Below are 8,054 nucleotides of genomic sequence, written 5' to 3'. Positions count from 1 at the left end.
AGAGAGAGAGAATGAATATGGAGTCCTGGGTGAGTGTGTATTATTGACATGGGCACAGCCATGTCAAAGACCCTAATAACTCAGAAATATGAAAGCAAAGTCTTACCTGGGTGACACTCAGAGGAATAAAAAGGAATAACAAAGCCTTCCCCTAGCCCAAGGGTTCAGGAAAAGACTGGCCAGTGTGTGCAAAAACTGGAAACCATAGCTTCCTCCCGTTCCTCCAGGACTGCTCCCAGACAGCGACCGCCTACTGAGACTACCTAATCCCTCCTCCTTATGAGGTGTTTCCATCCGTGAGCACATCCCACCCAATCACAGCTTTTCTGAACGTTTGTCTGCCGTTCCTTCATTCCTACCAAATCCCCCAGCCAGGTTTCCGCAGAACTCAGCACTCACAGCCACAAACACAGGGGCCCTGAGAGTCCTCGGGCTGTGTGACACAACCCTGAGTTGTAGCTCCCACTGCTGTTGACAGTTCCAACGGACTAGATTCCACTCTTTGTTCTTTGTATCAAGATTGATTTTATTATTTGTGCGAATGTGCGAGTGCGCGCGTGTGCAGACAACCAAACTCCTCTTCTTAAAGAGAGTCATGGAGGTCAACTCTGTCTTTGCAGAAAGGATGCATCTTTACATCTACCCTGCATACTGCTATGCACAGAGGAGCAGGAGAGTAACTCAAGTACCCTCAGCTGCCACTGATGCCTTGAAGTCTTGTCCACCTCCTGATTTGTTTACACTGTACTACACTAGGTTTCCTGTCATTGGCAGCTAAAACATCTTAACTGACACACATCTGTATGTGCAAAACTCTTACAAGACTTAAAACCCAGAGCTTTCCTAATAGACAGTGACCCTCCCCTTAGTGAAACTCCAACATATCAAAATCATTGCTTATTACATGAAGCAGATCCCCAAATAAGGTAACTGGCATCTTTGAGACTGTAGCACATCAGACAAAAAAAGAAAACACCATTTTTCTCTAATGAGCTACAAAACAATGCACAAAAAAAATTGTAATACACACCAGCACTCTTCTCAAACTTGAGCAATCAAAATTATGTAGAGGATTCTGGTTTCGTCGAGAAACAAAACATGACTTGAACGCAAGGGAGACCACACACTGGCCCTTGGGAAACAAGAAGTCTCACAGGCTCTCCATCACTTAAGTCCGAGCCAGTGAGTCCATACCAGAGAGAAAGGAAAGTGCAGGGCTAGAGATAAATCCCACAGATGGGAGATAGCCTCCACAGGGTCCTTCAGTTCCTGGAAGACTTCAGCTGTCAGAACGTGGTAGGCTCAAGGTCACCCAGGAGGATGGGGGTGGGAGCAACTGCAGTCACCCTCCAACAGCTCCAGGTAGAGTAGAACCCAAAGTTTTGACCTCCTGCTGTGAATAACCAAATTTCTGGCACTGAGCCTGAATTTCTAATTCATATTTGAAGCCAAGGACTGAGTTAAACCCAAACCTAGAGTCACTGCCACTCAGTGATGAGCAGAAAGGTAGCAAAGCACACAGAACTCTTCCAGGCCAGGAAACTTTGAGTTCAGCTGTGAGGCCAGGACGGTGCCCCAGATTTTATATCCTGCCTCTAGATCTTTACTGAGCCTGGAAAAGGACAGGTAGCTAACAGCTACCTAGTCACGGTAATACTCAAAGGCAGGTACCCACGCTAGGAAGAAGGAGTTCAGGCGGGATCCTCAAGTGTTTCAAGTCTCAAATGTTTCAAATATCTTGAAAATTTAGAGTGTGCCACTCACCAAATAACAATCAAACCCATACTTTACTGTTAGAATTCTGCTGAGCACTCCTAAAGAGGCAAATTCTAAGGGATTTACAACTGGCTATCAGCAAATAACCCCAGGCCACCCATGTCCTGGCATGTCTTCAAGCTGCAAAGTAAAATGAGTTAGAAAAAGCCCATTTTCTATAAGTTTGTACAGATTTTTAAAATTTAAATCCTAACTTTTCCTTTATCAAGTATTCTTTTTCTAAGTCAGTGTTGTAACATCTTATCCCACATTCAAGTTTTTGGAGAAGGCTTTACTATTTTCTCATTCTGAGAAAAGAAAGAAGCAGTATCAGCATTGGGGCAAGCCTGGTGGTGGTGGTGTGTGTCTTTAATCCCAGCACTAGGGAGGGAGAAGCAGGCAGATCTCTGTGAGATTGAGGCTAGCCTGCTCTCCAGAGCAAGCGCCAGGACAGCTAGGGTTGTTACACAGAGAAACCTTGTTTCGAAAAACAAACGAAAAAAGGACTGGAAAGCCACACCAGTGTTCCCGCTTTTCTGGGGTGCTCTTGGACCAGGAAGGGTGGTCAGTACCAAACTCAGCATGGGCTGTAACCGCCACCCCAAACTTTGATGAATTTGGAGCGTGGGTTGCAGCATCCTCCTCCAGTTTTTACTGACTCTCCATTTTATGTAACAGAGAGACCCTACTTTACCATGAAGACTGATGTTGCTAAAGTGAGTCATGTGCCAATTTCGTGACTATGCTAACATCACCGAGTGCACATACACTAGCTCAGATATCAATGATTAATAGAGGCCTGAGCGGCCTCTCAACCAGTTCCACACACGAGATGCTTGAGGCTGCTGCTAGCACAGCAGGGCATGCTGTCTAACAGGAAGCTTTCTGGAGAGAAAACTAAAGTCACGACAGAAGTACAGTTACAGTAAATACATGAACGAATAAGAGCGGCTTATCCTTGTTATTGTTACTGGGTTGGGGATGTAGTTCAGAAGTAGAGCTTGGCATTCCTGAGACCATGGGATCCATCCCCAGCATCCCCAAAAGTAAACATTACACATGACACCAAACTGTGTGCAATAACTCTTACAAAGCTAGCAGGTCAGACTGATAACAAGGACGTAACAAACATTACAAGGTTACAGGAATGACATCCCTGATAGGGTTTTTTTTTTTTTTTTCGTTCTTATTGGGACCACCTTCACAAATGTTGTTTGTCCTCCATTAAAGCGTTAGCATTTGGCAAATGACTACAGACTAGCCTGATCTGTAATAGTTTAAGCCACTAATGCAAAACGAACAGGGCGGGTAAGCTGGCTGCTGCTGTAACCGCCTCCACTGGCATGTACAGTTCATAAACTGCTTGGCTTAGTGTTCTGTTGAACAAACCTATTTCCTTTCTATCTTTTCCTCTCCCCCCACCCCTCCAAAAGTAGTGTAAATCCATATCAAGAACCTGGAAATCTCAGCCAAAAGCCTTTAAGAAGACACATCTTCACCATCCCTCTCGGCTACCTGCGTTGTGCAACAGTTGACCTCTGCATGGGTCCTCTCGGGACTGCCTCTCCGGTTCCAAAGCTTGACTAAATCTTGTAGCGTAGACAGCTGACAGTGTGTGTGCGCAAGAAACCATGAATTGGACTCCCACCGTGGGATCTGTGAACTCAAAAGCCAACTAGACTGAACTCAAACACGGGATCGCTGCCACTCTATACTGATGGACCGGTCTTGGAAGTGCACAGCCAAGTAGCAGAACGGGTGCGTAGCCAGGGACGACCTTGACACAGATGCAACAGGCTTCTCCGCCCCAGAGAGGTGTCCCAGTTTTCAACAACTGAGTGCAAACTGATAATACAACCAGAGATCACAAGGACGTCTTCACGAGGCACAGGAGAGACCTACGCGCAACTCTAGCAGGTGCTCCCAATCAAGCACGGTCCCCGGCTTTTCCAGGGGGACTGGTGGGCATGGACCCAGGCCGGGCTCGCCTCCCGCTCCGGTTCCCCTCGTCAAAAGAGGACGAGGGCGGGAAGCGCGGTCAGCCCATGCAACACGCGCTCCGAGTTCGTCAAAGTTTGGGGCGGCGGCTGCACCCCACGACGAGTTCGGTACCGACCACCCCTCCCGGTCCAAGAGCGCCCCAGAAAAGGGGGACTCCGGTGTGCCTTCCGGAGCTCGCGCCCGTATTCCAGGAATCCGCTTCGCTACGTTCTGGCGGCAGCTTGAGGATGCCGACCCCCGCGGCCCCGCTCGGCCCTCTTCGGCACCGCTCGGCCCTCTTCGGCATCCCTCGGCCCCGCTCGGCTCCCCTCCCCTCAGCTCCTATCCCCACGCTCTACTCACCTGGGGAGTGGGAGGCTCCGCTCTCCGCGCCTTGAGTCCGCGATGTGGACGCCGGGAGCCTATTGCAAAGCGATCCGGGTAGGCTCCCCAGTAGCGCGTCCCTCAGCCGCTCTTTGTGTCTGGCGCCCGGCGCGCTCCCTTGGGCTCCCAAGGCCTCCGGGCACCGCCCCCTCGTTCTCGCGGGGCCTCCCCAGGGAAGGGGAGGGGCGGTGTCAGGGGGGCGGAGCCTTAGGGGCGGGGCAAGGAAGCAAGCGGAGCTGGACCAAGGGGCCTAGTTGGTCAGGAAAAAAAGGATACAGTAAAAAAGTTAGGCTCTGGGAGATAGGGTGTCATAAAAAACCAAGTTATTTAAGTCCTTTCAGGTGGAGAATTCTACAGAGTGGAAGGCAGCCAGGGTCCTGTAAAAAGCCCATTCCATACTCTGATCAGCCATACTTTGGCTGTTTCCCTTTTGATATGTCATAACTTGTCCCAGCCAGTGATGGACTAGACAGCTATGCACACCCTGTGGCAGTGGTGTAGCTGTGGGGCATATAGCCAGGGCCCTGATTCCCTCTAGATTGTAGTATGAGGTTCCCAATTGCGCTATGCCATAGTTGCTGCTGTGAAGAATGTGTTTTATTGGGACTGGGGAGATGACTTGGGGCATAAAGACACTTGCCTTGCAAGCCTGATGATCCAAGTTCAATCCCCAAACCCATGAAAAGGTGATAGGAGGTACTGGAGAGTTGGCTCAGCAGTGAAGAACACCGGCTGGTCTTCCTGAGGACCCAAGTTCAGTTTCCAGTACCCACATGACAGCTTACAACCATCTGTAATTCCAGTTCCAAGGGACCCAATGCCCTCTTCTGGGCTCCTCAGTCACCAGGCGTGCATGTGGTGCATAGACATACATGCAGGCAAAACACCCATACACATACATTGACTCTGCTTTCTTCAGAACACACACATATACTGTGGTAATGCTCCTCTGGACACACACACATGCAAGCATCATGCACACACATTCACACAATATTAAAGCTTTTAAAATATTTTAAAAAGACTATACGTTCTATCTCCTTACACTCTGGGTTTTTATGTACTGTGAAAGTGCAAGCCTGGTATTAGTGAGAATCACCATGCCATTTAGTGAATGTTCGACTTTTTACCATCCAGTTATATGGTCTTTGGGATCTTCACTTCCTTCATCTGTGAAGTGGAGTTGAGAAAAATACCCATTGTAGGGAGATGAACTAAATGATCTATCCAGTCAAGTCAGCAACCAAAATCAGCTGTCACAGCAGTGGCTCCAAGCCAGAAAGAAACAGGGTATGTTGCTCACTTTCCCTGTCTACAGCAAATAGTTGAGATAAAACTTATGAAGAAAAAGGGTTTCTTTGGGCTTTCAATTTTAGAGGTTTTAGTTCACACCACATCAAAGCTGGGATGGGGTGGGGGCGGGCGGCAGCAGAATCCCTTCCGGGCACCTCCTCAATGACCAGAAGATTTGGTGCTAGGGTCTATTGTTTCCACAATACCACAGACTAGAACCAAGCCGGTAATATGTGGGAAACATACCTGCTCCAACTCTCATGTGAGGGGAATAAGGCCCTCCATATGACAATTTAAAATTTAAAAATAACAACGCCTGAACTGTCTTCTGGAGATTTGCTCTGGAAAGAGTCTGAGTCAATCTTGTCTCTCTTCCTTATACTCCTTAGTCTAATCCACACTTCCCAACTGCATCACATCCTGGTGGATCTTCTTTTCGTGAACACTTTATTTGTTTGATTTCTAAAGGTGATTTAATCAATTTAGCCAGTGAACATGGGGGGTTCACGTGTGTTTCCTGGAGTTGCAACATCTGTGTCAAGCTAAGCCACTGCACAGGCCCCAGAAGGAAGTATGTTTTAAACAATAATTACTTCCTATTTCTTCTTTTAACAAAAAAGTTAAAACACATGTTCCCAAGCCGTCACTAAAGGTGACCAGGTTCTGAGACTACCTGACTTCCCACAGAGAGACAGTTGCTTTTCCCGATAGAGATATACGTTTTTCCCCTTCAAATCTCTCTGACAGGCAGATGACACTTACCGTCCCAACAACAAAAGTTGCATTGCCACGGGACAAAGTGGGATCCCCTTTCATTTGTGGCTATAATGTGTCATTTTAAAGCCAAGGATCTAGGAAACAAGGCTTCTGCCCCAGAGTCTATGGGTTTAGCAGCCCACGCTGGTACCTTATCTATTCTCGCTCAGGAAATGCTGAGCAACTGGGTGGATCACTCTCCAGCATGGCTGACTCACATTCATTTTAAAATTATCAGTTGTCTGTGTGGGGACCACAGATCTCCCTCCATTTAACGCAGTTGTTTTGGCAGTAACTCAGTAAACTCTTGAACTAATATTGTTATTTTCTTTTCTTTTGTCTTTTTATTTAATTTTAATTAATTTATTAATTGACTTATTTAGTTTGGTGCTGAGCATGAGCTTACAGCCTGTAGCTGGCTGAGCATGTGCTCGAACTGATCTGCATCTCCAGTCTCAACATTGCATTCTCAAGGTATGATCAAGTGAGACGCACTAACAGAATTTCTCTCTGGTCCTCGGACCATATCTTCTTCTTTGAATTTTGTCCTTTTGTTCCCGACTGAACCAGAGGAGGAAATGACAGAACCACTGCAAAGGTTTCATGGTGTTCTTGAGCAATCTGCCATTCTAAAAAAAATCTCTTTCTTCACCATTTGATATGAGTGACATTTGGTTCAGGTGTCGGGAATTGAACCCAGGGCCATGTGCATGATAGGTGTGTGCTCTATCACTGAGATTCCTCCCAGCCGATAATGGCTTTATGACTTCCTGCCTACATTTTCTCCTCCCTCCTCTGTCCTTCTCTTCCTCCCTCCCTTTAGCTGCATCTGCACCCAGCCTTCTTGCCCACTATTTTTGATATCAGTTGGCTTGTACTGTGTGATTTCTTCCTGCTTGATCGTTCCTCCTCTCCTCCTCCTTTCCCTCTTTTTGTAAGACACAGTCTTTGTATGTGGGCCAGGCTGGTCTGGAACTTGGTAATCCTCCTGTCTCAACCTTCCAAATATCAGGATTATAGGTACAAGCCACCACACTCTCCTTCCTTCCTTCCTTCCTTCCTTCCTTCCTTCCTTCCTTCCTTCTTTCTTTTCTTTTTGGTAGTCTAGTAGCTGGAGGACATGGCATGGAGGGGGATGAAATGGAGCGATAGTTTAGCTAAGATGCTGCTTTAGTCCAGTTTTTGATATATAAAAAATATTTGCAGTTGGGTAATTATAAAGAGAAGAGTTTAATTGAGCGCAGTTTCAAATACTGATGATCTAAGATTAGGTGCTCCTGACTAGGGTTGGCCATGCTTTTTCACATACTTGGTGTCAAACTCTTTTTTTAATGGTGAAAAAAAGATGTGTAGTTAAAATTAGCCAGCTGGACTCACTTTAGATGATCCCAGTTTTGTTGAAAACATACAAAGCTAGCAGAATATTTGTTGGCAACATCCTAAGCACCATATTCAGAAGCTAGGGGGCATTTGCTTTCTTCTCTTCATCAGCCGTCTCGGGGTACCAACTTTTGTAACAACATTGTTGGAAGAGTTTCTCCACTGCCTGTTTCATCTGGAGCTTGTTGCCTTCTCTCCACAATTGACACAAATGTGTTACCATCTATCTTCATGGCTCTGTGATCAGGGAGAACTTGATTTTCCCACAGTGGTCAAGTTAGCTTCTCCTGGAGACACTCATGAAAGGGTATTTGGACCTTATCTGAAGGCACAGAGTCTTGAGCCTTTGAAGGTGTGTGACCTGTAGATCTTCTTCTTGTGAGTGGGGATGCCTTTCAGCACTGTCTATCTAACTTTCAGTTCCTTCACTTGGGAGGGAAAAGAACTTCCTTCTTCACTTTAGTCTATCTTTTAGTGAAAAGGCTTCCTTCCTTCCTTCCTTCCTT

The 8,054-nt window shown here is 46.7% G+C and overlaps 1 protein-coding gene across 1 annotated transcript in view; it reads right to left on the bottom strand.

The window, feature by feature from the left end:
• The window catches only part of Ninl (ninein like), a 60,500-nt gene extending 56,250 nt beyond the window's left edge, over positions 1–4,250 (bottom strand). Inside the window, exon 1 of the mRNA XM_013355171.2 lies at positions 4,099–4,250. The gene's annotated coding sequence lies outside the window, so the exon portion shown is untranslated. The remainder of the gene's footprint in view (positions 1–4,098) is intronic.
• Between the last annotated feature and the right edge of the window lie 3,804 nt (positions 4,251–8,054).

Source organism: Microtus ochrogaster, unplaced genomic scaffold, assembly GCF_000317375.1.
Source record: "Microtus ochrogaster isolate Prairie Vole_2 unplaced genomic scaffold, MicOch1.0 UNK100, whole genome shotgun sequence".
Classification (NCBI taxonomy): domain Eukaryota; kingdom Metazoa; phylum Chordata; class Mammalia; order Rodentia; family Cricetidae; genus Microtus; species Microtus ochrogaster.
Note: the sequence above shows the minus strand (reverse complement) of the source record. Positions and strands in the feature narration are given on the sequence as shown.